We start from the raw sequence: 13,477 nt of genomic DNA on the forward strand, positions 1-13,477 counted from the left end.
AATACAGTAATATTTCAATTATTATCCATTATATATGTATATAGATTATTGCTATTTTGAAATAAGTTCTTAAAGTTATATTTCCTAAAACATAGAACAGTAACTAAAGAAGTAAAGCAAACAATTATCTCTTCTAGTTACAACCTTTGTACTCGGTTGCTGCTTGATGTAGGTTGCTATGCCTTTAAAAATTTTGCACATGGAGGACATGAAACAAAATATTGTTTTTAGGTTTTATATATACTTTTGAATAACTAACAAATCATAAATTACTAAATCAATACCACAGAATTCTACTATAATTTTTTTTAAACGTAGTAACTAAGCTATATTTAGGTCTTATTAAAAAAATATAAAAAATTATTATTTGTATTTAATTACTACTGGTTATTAATAATAGTTATAAAAGCAGATACTCCATTTGAAACTGTCACGTCAGTGAAATTGGTTGACACCATTGTTTTGGTTTTTGAGTTATCATGTAATAAAAAAGAAGCAGAAGAAAGAAAAACAAGAAATTCAAACTCTATACTCCGATATTTACAGACATTTCCAGAACTTGTGACTCAGTCGTTACATGGACATTGTTATAAAGGGAAACGCTGTATGGTATTGTACAGTTCTGATAACCTATTGAGCATATATTTAAAATAACACTTTTATGAACAATCTGAGGCATCCGTAAATAGGCAGTGCTACTGTCTGCCTGATATTAAAATGACTCTGAATATGCAAATCAGCAAGTCATGTGACAACCACAACCGATACAAAGTTGTGGTAGAACAGCATGTATCAAAAGTACATTTTGACATTACATGATGTTTTTTAGGAAGTGTTATGCCACCAAAGACTGATCACTTTTGGGAAAGTTATGTAGCAGCCCTTTCTAATGGAAAATATTTATACATATCCCTTGTACTTACTGGTAATGAAAAACAAAATAATACGAATCAACTTGTAGCATTGGGACAATCCAGAAAGTGACCTGCAACAAGTTGTAACCAAGCCATAATAAGCAAATTACAATGTTCTGTAACAGATGAGGATCCATGTAAATAAAGGTTAGTGGGAAAAGTCTATCCATGTTTACCAGACAATATGCAACATAATAAAGAAAACATTATTATCCACAGCATATCCATTCAAGTGTTACACACCTCAAGCAGCTGGAGAAAGAAACATGTATACATGCTATTTCATGTAAATACATACCTGTCAAGTTGATGAGGAAAGCACCTATGGATTTCTATGTTATCAGACTGTTTAAATGGGTACTGTAAAACTGTTGTTCTTGTGCACTAGATGGAGTATGAAAAGCATGTACAGAGGAGCTGTGTGCTTTGGACATGACAGCCCCATGACAGAGCCTTTTGCAATGGAAACTATACTGCAGGGCTATTCATTGTAAAGAGTTTTTGGCTGTCATATAAAGAATGACCAGACACAGTATCATCAGCTTTATCAGCACTGTAAGATTCCAAAATCATATAACATACTCAACCTCTGTATTTTTCATATTATATGAAGAAACTGTGTTAAATTATTTACTTGTGTTTCAGAGACATTCAAACATTAAACGTAAATAAATTCATTAATATAATTTATACTTTGTAACTAAATAGAAGAATGAGATTTGAACCCTATGTATATGGTTTTGGTCATTTTGTCCAACCATGCAACCACCATGTAACCATGAAACTACAAGTACACTTGATAAATTCAGATTTATAGTATCTTCACAAGATCTGTCAAGCTTTTAGTAAACATTACAAGTCTACTGTACACAAAAAAATCACTTTTTTTAAATAAAATATTTTTACTAAACATTTTTCTGTGAATTTAAGGTGTCAGTCTAATCAAACTCTGATTAGTTTGAGTGCAAGGTGATTTTGATGCTAAGAATAAAAATATTTATTTTATTTTCACCTTACAGTTTTTAAAATTTCATTTGTATAACTTCACTAATCCCCTAAATGAATATCAAGAGATTTTAAGGTAAAAGTTTATATTTTATTTGTTATCTTTTCAAACCTAACACTAACTATAGCTAAATCATGTATGAACAGTATCTTTGTTCTTTACTGAAATCTTGTGAGATTTGAAAAAATTCTTATACTCAAAATTTCAATGGTTTACCTTTTTACATAATTTATTCTAATTTTAAGTTTTTATTATCTCGCTTGTATGACATACAGTTTACCCATTCCCAAAAATCAACACATCACATTAGCAGGTTCTCTACACCGATGGATTGAATGTATGGAATTCTGCAACTTGGACATGTACTGACTTAGGCTTACCCTTCTTTCTCTGAAGTTTGTTGTCAAAACAAAAGTTAATATATGTTTCATATATGCATTTTACAACATATATATAATACAATAATGTATAAATCACTAAAATAGAATGTCCAAAAACAGCTGTTATTTAACTGGCTTTCTAACTAAGCTATAAATAGGTTAAAAAAATCATTAATGGTATGAGCATCAACTTCATTTACACACACACACACACATATCAATCACTTCCTCTGGCTAATGCCAAATTTAAAAGGCCAGTTGCAAGCTTAAAACATATAAAATAAGCTTTTTCTATTGATTATAAACATGTGCATCAAATAAGAACAAATGGTTTTAAAAACTGCCTTGAAAGTGAAGGGTAGATAGATGCAGCTTGTTTCATGGGTTGTGAACATTTCCAATGTCTCAGTAAATAGAGAAGTTAGGACACTGAAACTGTATATTTGATTTTGTCACTATTTACAGATTGTGTTTACATTACTTAGGCAGAGTAGATGCTATAATACTGAAGCTATAAAAACCAAAAGTAGAAAACTGGAGCACCCACAATTTACGTGATAATAAAAGAATAAAGCTTGTTTACGTATCTTCTTTTGAAATTAAAACAGAGATAATATAAAAATGTGAATTATTAACTATATTCTGATGCTAATCTTATTGACATACATTGTTTAATTAAATTTTGAATGCAACTGTGTTAAATGTTGTGACATGCACAAAAGAGCCAGGCACACACACAGACCTGGATACATTGAGCTCTTGGCAACTTGTAAGACACAAAACAAGTCCGTTGATAAAGTTAGAACATAAATTTCCTTCACTTCTCCATGTGTGTAATAATCCTAGATTTACCAGTGAGGTCCATAAGGACTACCACAAGAATTTTTTAAAACTTTTCTAAATATTTAGCCACCAAATTGCTTGTGGGTCCATGAGTTTGTTGGTTATAGGGTCCTTTAAACATGCAACTCATGCAAAGAAATCTAAACAAAAATACTCTCAATAATGCAATTAATTCCACTAATTACCTTTGGGGTTTCCTATGTATCTTAGATAGAAAATATGTCATTTCATGCATTTTATATTTTGGTCAATTGTTTAGACTGAGTGTTAACAAGCAAAATCATAAAATTGTCATGATGCAATATGTGTACTCTACTGCTAATAAACCATATAAAAAAGTTATTAATCTGAAATTTATGCAGACTGCATTTAAAATGACATGTGCTTTTACTGTGAGATTTATCCTTACAAGACTCCCTTACATTTTCATAGTAATTTAACACATCAAGAAGTCCAAAATTTAACATACCTATTGTTTCTGGAAGGTGTTGGAGGGGCTGGTTTGTTGCCTTGGGCTGTATACGATAATGTTGAGCTTGAATTATGTGCCCGAACTGCTACTGGTTTCACTGGTTGGATACTCTGTAAATACAAGACAATAAGCATAATTTCAGAGTTAATAACTAAAACTTTCCATAAGAACAAAATCCTTTTCTGAGCGAATATAATATATAAACATCCTTTTTTTCAAATAAGAAGTACAATGAGCCTCTAACCTCATTCTGATAAAATATTTATCTGACCTGAGACATGGTACCCATGTTCATGTACAGCAAAATGGAATTGAAATTCTTTTTCAGTATTTAGCATGATTATTTAATTTTTTCAAACTTGAACAAGACTTGTGTGTACATGGGTTAAATACCAGGTCACATGTCCCTAGCATTCAGATTAGCTGTCTCAATTTAGACATGCTGACCATGGAAAAAGTAGCCATTCAACAGCATCCACCTCCACATGCAACTAATGGGATTGACTGTCACTACAAGTACACACCCACAGTTGGGTGCAGTATGTTTACATGGCATTATAGAATGATCCATGGAGCTTCAGGTCCAAAGTATGGTAACTATTAGACTGCCTTCAAAACTTTTACCATGAATAACTGATTACACTTAAAACTGTGTTTATAGGTCAACAAAAATGCATTATAAATAACATACAGTTATAACACACAAACATACACATAGTATAAAAATATCACAAGACTCTTCTGGTTTCTATAGTTAAATATTTCATCCTATTCAACTCAAACAGACTGAAAAATGATATCATATCTCAAGTCTGAGATGTATAAAAATAGAGCACTTAAAACAATTAGGATTTTTAGGTTACAAATATGGGAAGAATTGTATGCTACCTCACTAAAATTATATTTTTCAGTGTTGTATGTCATATCACTCACAATTTTAGCCACTTAAAAATAATTTCTTGCATCTTCCCATTCACCAAATATTTATTAGATGTTTATAAATCACTAAAAAAAATCATGTTAAGTCATTTTGAATTGCTAAGTTATATGGATTATTTTGATTTATGAATATACATATTACTTTTAGTTTTCTCCTCTGCTATTTGTTTCTCATTTCATGTCAGGAATATATTTTCTCTCTACTATCGGAACACATCAAGTAGTCTTTAAGAACTATATTGAACAAGATTGACTTTAATTATCATTAAGTTCAGTTCTCATATTTTTCTGTCAAGTTATTTCATTTTATGCATTTCTGAGATGACAAAAGTACACAACTTTATGATTTTATTGGCCCAATTTTGTCCATATTACTCAAGCTAATGACAAAAGGAGTCTAGGAGGTCCAGAAAATCTTACATTACTGAAATATTTAGATAAATATATTTTAGATACTGATAAAGTTTAAATCTTTAAAACTCGCTGTGTTCATAATAATGATGATCAATACTGAAAATTGCTCAGTCAATATATCAACATATAATTATGATGACCATATTATTTCTTACAATAAATCTGAACTTAGGCAAAAACTTTTAAAAATGTGCAAGGATTTGGTAACCTGACTGACATTTTTTTTGTATCTCAAACTGTAGATTTTAAGATTTTTTTTAAAATCAAATCTGAGGGATCAGTACATTTAGAAGTCTGCATTTATTTTGTAGCATTATAGTAAACAACTGGGGCACTAGGTAACAAACACTGTAAAATCTCAAGATTTACCATTAACAAGAAGCCTAACACCATCATTAAATGATTCTAGAGGTGTTATATGTGATGACATAGATTATAATGCATTATTGTTGTTTTTACTAATCATAAAATCATTGCTGAAAAATCAATAAATGACTTGTATAATAGTAAGTTGAACTTACTGAATTATTCATAAGATAATTTTCCATAACACTTGTCTTCTTTTTGCCCTGCTAGTTGTCTCATTATAATCTATGTTCAAACATTGCTGTACAGAAGTTCTGTCACGATGAATTTGCTACTTGACACATTGGAAGCAACTCTTTGCAGGATATTAAGTATCATAACTATTATATCTCAACAGGCATTTTATTTATCTTTTCAATCCACAGCACTGAACAGTTTTTTAGTGCTACTAATTCTATTTGTTTATAATTTGGAAGTGTTTCTTTCTTAATGACAGAGCCGGTCATGTGTTGAAAATGCAGTATCTCGTTCACTCACAAAATGGAGATGGTGGCAATGGGCACACAGGATTTGATAAAGCACAAGATGATGAAGAAATGTTACAAAGAGTTCAACATTTCTAGACCATGACATTATAAATAATTCAGCTACTATTATATACGGCCAATACTGATTGTTAGCTTTTGTGTCTAAGTGAAATTAAGACAAATTAGTGACATGGCTAAGACCATTTTTTGATCCTAACTCTAATTTCTAAAAATGAAACACCAAATAACATGAGCAAACACTTTATAATTTTTTCAATAACAATGAATTACATGACATACTTTGTTCTCTTCGGCTGATTTATGCCTCTTCTTATCTTCCTCTTTCTTCTAGAAAAAAGTTACCATGTGTTTTATCATATGCTTAATAACGTGATTGGTAAATTACTGTAACATAAAAATGTAGGAGTAAAAGAATTCTAACCTAATACACTAAAAATACCTAAATTTCCCCAAAACAGGATGTACAAGAAAATAACAGCAACTTTTAAAACCAGATCAAAATGTTCCAATCACAGAGCAATAACTTCATAAAAAAAAGAGTAACAATAACCTTCATTTAACAACTGACAATCAAGGAAATGAAATTTCAAATAACCGAATGAAATAAAATGATATATAATTTACAATAAAGAACCAATAGCCACAGACCAACTGGAACGTAATTCTAAAAAACAAGTCACTTTACATAAAAAAAGGTGATAAGTAAACAACATTTACTACTTCTACACTAGTGGCAATAACATAACTTTAACATTATACAATAAAAGCTGCAAAATTATACTGAATAGTTACTCCAAAAGAAATCATTGAGCATCTATAACTTTAAAAGAAAAAGCAGGAGCCCCAAAATAACTACAATTCCACATAACTGAGCAGATCACACAACAATGATAACAGCATTACATACAAAGTAGCAACTATACAAGAAGAGGAACAGTGACTAAGGGAAAAATTGTTGACACGTAAATTTTAAAAAATCGGATAAAAATCACATAGAACCACCAAAACCCTATGTAATAAAAATTAGCAACTATACAATAAGAACTTTACAGATAAAAAGGGAGCAAGAGAACAGAAAGAAAAATCATAGAAACACTTAACACACAATAATCACAGAACTGTAACTTTAAGTTTAAAAAGAAAGCAATTTTGAACTTTGGAATTGTGAATTTACCTAATAGAAAAACACAAACTGTGACTTCAGTGCAAAAACAGTTAAGTAACAGAACTGACATTTCAGTTAAAAGACAGCAGCACACAGGCTGTAAGTTCATTTATTCAAGAGAAAACCAGTATCTTCAATTAACAGCAGCCGCCATGGAACTGTAACTCCACCTAAGATAAGAAGCAGTATCTTAAACTAAAAGCAATCACACTGCAACTCCCCTTAAGAGAAAAATCAGAAACTGTATATCAAATACGTGCAAAAACCACAAGCAAACAATTATTTGACATAGAAATATTTCAGGCTTGCAACTTCGCACATCAAACATCAAAAAACAATGGTAACTTCAGAACTAAAAAGCAAATATTAAAAATTTGTGACTAAGAGTGAGAAACAATGCTGCATAACAAAAGGCACCAACATTCACAAACAACAGCAAACTGTCCGAGAAAATACGAAATGTCAAGAAGCATCACAATGCTATTTGCATTATCTGGCACAAAGACGATTTTAGATGTACAATGGTTCAAATGAAACCCTGTGATAATCAAGAAATGGCAAAATCTTGACACATGTAATTACTTGAAAATCTGTTTTTGTTTGTTTTATTGTTGTTCATCACAAAGCTACAGGTTATCTGTGCTGTGCTCATCGTGAGTATCGAGACGAAATTTTCAGCACGGTAAGCCCTCATGCTGCTGAGAAATCAAAAGAGGGAGAGGGGGGGTTGATGCTCAAAAATCTGATGTTTTAATGTGAAATATATTCAACAAGTTGTAACAGACGAAGCAAGATGCTTTAGCTATCTAAATAAACATATACTGTTTCAAATACTTGGGGACAAAGTTAACTCAGAAATTCTGAGATGTATAAAGGTTAACAAATACTTTTCTGTGGTTTTAAAGTGTGTAACCTAACATCAGCATAATTGTTTTTATAATATAACAAGTTGATACATCTAGGTCCAACATTTAGTATAAGAACAATTTCTTGGTTTTGTAGAAGGTGAAAAATTTAAAGGATGTGGAACAATCAGCTTTAACATTAAAAGTATATGGTCCATCAACAGGAAACTGCAGAGGTCAAAGTTATGTACTCACAGGTAATAACATTTTGATGGCTATAAAATGAAAAGCATTTTTTGTGTCCAGTGGATGCTACAATCTTAAACCTTATTTCCCATTATTTGGCAAAGTCATCTACACATTCTAAAATTTATCTATATTTTATTTGCTGCATTCATGTATATTTAAAGAACATTTGAAAGTTCCTAAGTGAAACTACTGCTTACATAAGAAGCCAGATTTGTTTCTGCGAAGATAATTACTTGAAGATGTTAAAGATGCTTTAGCAGCAATGATAAACAATAAGAAAACTGAAAATAATGCTTACAGTGATGCAAAAAAATCTAGCCACTCAGATCATATGATTACGAACTTCTGATTGTCCTTGACATTTGACTTTAAACTTTATTTGTACAGTAAGCAAACTAATTCAATCCCAGTTATCATCTATTATCCATAACAATTCTATTGACATGAGGTTAGTCAAGACAGAGTTCCAAGCAGGTATACTTCAATTATGAATATCAAGATGAAAGTCTGTATGACTCAGAAGGATGCTTCCAAGTTTTTTTTCCTCTATAACAAGTTCCCTTAGATTCTACCTCAAACAGATCTAAGCAAAGAGATATTGCCAAACCCTTACTCCTCTCCCCCCAAAAAAGGTATTGTTAAATAAACAGTATAATAATTTACAATTCTTCAGATAAATGGATTGACACTGTGTGAAAAGTTCAGTTGCCAATAAGACTTACTACCACATACAATCCACATTATATTTCCAAATGTATGGGCTGCACTGCACATCTTTTAACCATGCCCTTTTCTGCTGTTCTAACCAAGTCTAGGAAATTTCCTTATGGAAAGCTTGTGACACAGACTTTTTGCTATGAAAAACATTTCATTATGGCATCCACGTTACCGTCACATCTTTAAGAAAGGTTTTGTCACAAGTGTCTTTTTGTGACTGATGAATTTTGTTACTAGATTCACCACTACTTAATTCATTTACCGGAGGACATCACCCCACCCCTCTCTCAGAGAGGGATCAACAGTTTTCAAGTTGGACAAATTTTACCTCACAGAGAGATAAACATTTTTAAGTTTGACAAGTTTTCCCCCTTCATGGGTATGGTCACTAAATCAGTATTTGTAACAAAAACATACCACTCACACTTCAAGCTATGGTTTAACATGACAATCTTACCTATCTCAAATTTATGGCACTAAAGAATTAAGCTCCTACAAGAATGTACTGAAGTATCACTAAATTCTGAGCATAAATGTAGAACAATTATATGAGCATTAAATGCTATAATGGTATGAGAACTTGGTATGGTGTCGTTAGCAAACTAACACTTCACATCTTTAAACAACAGCATAGATGCAGTTTTTTATTGTCTGTGTTGAAGATATCTAAGCTAGCCATCCCTAATTTTGAAGTGGAAACTAGATGGAAGGTAGTTAGTCAACACCAAATACCACCAAGTCTTGTCAGACCAAATAGTAGAATATGATCACCCACAGCCAAAAAGCACAGAGAGTGATTTGTTTTTTGGTTATAATAGTGTACAAACTAAAAAACCTCAGATCCAGAGTCCAGCATACTAACTACTGGACCACATTGAATAGGATGTAACAAAACCTTGTTTGATGATAGTAATCATCAAATGAGGATTAGTTTGTAACGACCAAAACCATCTCTGTATCACCATGTGATATTTTAAAAAGAATATACTTTTCAAATCATATAATAATAATGTTTTACTACTTAACAGAAAAACACATATGAACTAATACTGTACCAATCAGAAGTTAGTCATTTATGCAAAGCTGCTCAATTTGAGAGCTTCCAAAGTTTTAAAATAGGTATGCAAAAAATTCCAGGTTTTAAGAATTTCCAGAACCATACAAACTCTTCCAACATCACATAAGCAAAGTTGTTCAATTCCAGATCTTCCAAAGCCTTAAAATGGGTCTGCAAAACATTCCAGGTCTTAAGAATTTCCAGAACCATACAAACTCTGTCAGCATACATATAAATTGTGTAATTTTACAACTTCTTTCTAGTTAATTCTAGTTGTAGAAAAAAAAAATTGAGTATCCCTCTATTTTACCAAACAAACAGTGGTTAATATTTGCTATACTACTACACAAGCTTAAGTTTACTAGTTGTTTAGTTTTGTTCTCATATTTAGCTGTATTAAGAAGGTTTGTATGTTGATAATACATTTAGAAATTTTAAGAAATTTCTCAAGCAACTGAAATAAATCAAAAACAGTATTTTATGAATGTCAACAAGTCAAATAGGGATCTCCACTCTTTTTGTTTCACTGGACAAAGAAAATGAGTAAGTAAGAGCAATTCTTTCAAACTTAAATGGTTCATTTTCAATTATACTAAACTTTTTGTCTCACAGAATTTTCATGTTAGTTAGGTCCCTGAATGGAACAAATTATATACATATATGTATATAGTTTGTTCCATTCAGGGACCTAGCTAACGTGCAAATTATTTGATACTTCAATAAATAATGATCAAATTATAACAGTAAACTTATAATCCTGTTATATTTTAAATATTAAAATTTATTGTTGTAAATTACAAAGAAGACACAACAACACATTAGTTTAGTTCTGGCAGATAGTACAACAATTTTTGGTTATAAACTCTTTCCATACAGTGTTGGTCGAGGCAACTGACCTTGTAACCACAAAGTAACCATCAGACTTTCCATAATATAACTTTCAATATGTTTTATATATCTTCATAAAATTTGGGAAGCTTTCAATGAACATTACATGTTTTTTGTACACAAAAAATTAAGTATTTTTACTAGAAATTTGTCTATGAACATATGAAGTCAGAGTTTTGACTGCTCAGAGTGCAAAGTGATTTTCACATTAAGAATAAAAAACTTTACTTCATATGAAAATGTTTTCAAATTTCCTATGTCTAACCTCCTAAATAAATATTAAACTTTTTTAGTAAATCTTCATATTTGGTCTTTTATTTTCTCAACCCTAATTCCATACAAACTCACTCGAGTTGACTGACCTTATAACCACCATATAAAAATACAAAATAAATCTAAATTACCCTTTTCTTCTTTCTAAAAGGACTGCAGATTGTAACATGAAACTACAATTGTTTATCCTAAATAGCTTAAAGCTCATAACAGCCTACATCTGTTTATACCTTATTTTATTGTTTTATGCCCTTTGAACAATGTCTAACTAATAATCCTGCCACACAAGTCCTAAATTTCTTGACAAATGTGTGGTTCATGTAACTGTACTGAATGACGTAATTCATCAGCACACACTGTGAAGATTTTTTTTTCATTATCCTACCTAAACTAATCTTACCTAACCTAATAAGTTTCTAATTTTTCCATTTTAGTTACTTTTTAAATAATAAATAAAGAATATACATGAAAAACAAATACAGTAATTACCTTTGACCTCTTGTATTTCTGCTGTCAGTTCCAAGGAAATTTAGGCCTACTTTTTTGTTTTATAGTGATGGTACTAGTACATTAAATAATTTTTGTTTACTTAAATAATGCACCTACAAACACAGAATAATAAAATAACATGCACAAAGCAAACAATGTTTAATAACTATTATAATTTAACTGGCTTTATAACTAAGACAAGAGGGGCTTAAATTAATTCTCTGAACACCATAAAATAAACTTTCAAACTGAAAATGAAATTGACAATATTCTGTACTGAAAACAAAGTAGCATTATATGTCATTTGATAAGATTAAAACTTTGCCTTTCTATTGGTTATAAATGATATTGTATAAAATGTCAGAGAGAATTATTGGTAATTTGTGAAAGATAGGATGTGGCAAGTGGGTCTGATTTTCTAGTTTATGACTCCATAAACAAATAGGATTGAAGACTTTAAAAAATGCACTCTGCCTTAGTAATATCTATACTTTAATGAGTAATTTATATTTTATTATAATGTATATGATGGTAGATATTTAAATAGCCTGGTAGAAAACATAATTTCATACATTTTCTTCAGTTGGCTATAATATGTAAAAGAATCATGATAATGACAGCAATTATTTTAACACCAATTAATTACAAGTACAATTACTGTTACACAAGCTTCAAAATGTTTAACTCTCTCAACACAGGCTCAGTCAATTTGACCAACCGAATGACCTCTTTGTACTCGTTCAAAGTTTTATAGATTTGCTACTACTAACTATTAACACAGTGTGTATATCTTCAAGAAATTTGACATTTTTCAGTAAACATTAAAAGTCTTTCATACAAATAATCATATTTTTAGTGAAGTATTTTTTAAGAAACTAAAAAAAAAAAAGAGATTTGTCCTTGAATATATCAAGTATTTGTTTTGAATAGTCTATGTACAAAGTGATTCTCATGTTAAAATTAAAAATACTTTTCTTCATCTCAAAAATTTCAAGTTTCATTTGTGTAATCTCTAAAACCTCCTTAACTCTCTCAATATGAACTTGGTCAATTTGACTGACCATGTGACATATCTGTACTTGTTTAAAGTCTTTATAGATTTAATACTTCTAACTTTCAATATAGTTTGTATATCTTCACAAAATTTGGCAGTCTTTCGGTTAATATAATAAGTCTTTCAGATACAAAAACTCATATTTTTTAGTGAAGAATTTTTAATAAAATAACATAAAGATTTGTCCAAGAATATATTGAGTATTTGTTTTGAATAGTCCGTGTGCAACGTGATTTTCATGTTAAAATTAAAAATACTTTTCCTCATTTAAAAAATCTCAAATTTCCTTTGTGTAATCCCTAAAACCTTCTAAATGCATTTCAAACGTGTTTTTTTTTCAGTAAAACTTTATGGTTTATCTGTTATTTTCTCTACCCTATCTCAAAATGGAATTGGTCAATTCAACCGACTTCATAACCACCAAAAAAAAAAAAGAAGATAGAAATCTAAATTACCCTTTTTTCTTTCTAGAATGACTTTAAATTGTAACATGAAAGTACATTCGTTTATCCTACGTAGCTCTAAGTTCGTACCAGTATATATCTATTTATAATTAAGTTTTATTGCCCTTTGAACCATGTCTAACTACTATCGGCACCATTTTAACTTGTAAATCTCTCGGGGAACATGCAGCTCAGGTTAAGCTAATGAATTACATTACCCATGAGCTGCTTGCACATGTGCTTCGTGAAACATTTTTATTATATTATTATTTATTTTACCTAATGTAATCTTAACTAATCTAAAAGGATCCCTATTTTTAGATTTTAGTTACTTTTACAATAATAAATAAAGAATAAATATGAAAAACAAGAAATAAAGTACTTACCTAATCTTTTTTTCTTTGTCTGTTGGGTTTCGAAGGGAGGTTAACCCTTCGTATTTTTTATTATTATAGCTAGTAATAGTCACTTAATT

The 13,477-nt window shown here is 30.4% G+C and overlaps 1 pseudogene; it reads right to left on the minus strand.

Annotated features, from left to right (window-relative positions):
* Positions 1–13,477, minus strand: part of LOC106469595 — a 100,506-nt pseudogene that overhangs the window by 50,644 nt on the left and 36,385 nt on the right.

The sequence above is a fragment of the Limulus polyphemus genome, unplaced genomic scaffold (genome assembly GCF_000517525.1).
Source record: "Limulus polyphemus unplaced genomic scaffold, Limulus_polyphemus-2.1.2 Scaffold3564, whole genome shotgun sequence".
Classification (NCBI taxonomy): Eukaryota; Metazoa; Arthropoda; class Merostomata; order Xiphosura; family Limulidae; genus Limulus; species Limulus polyphemus.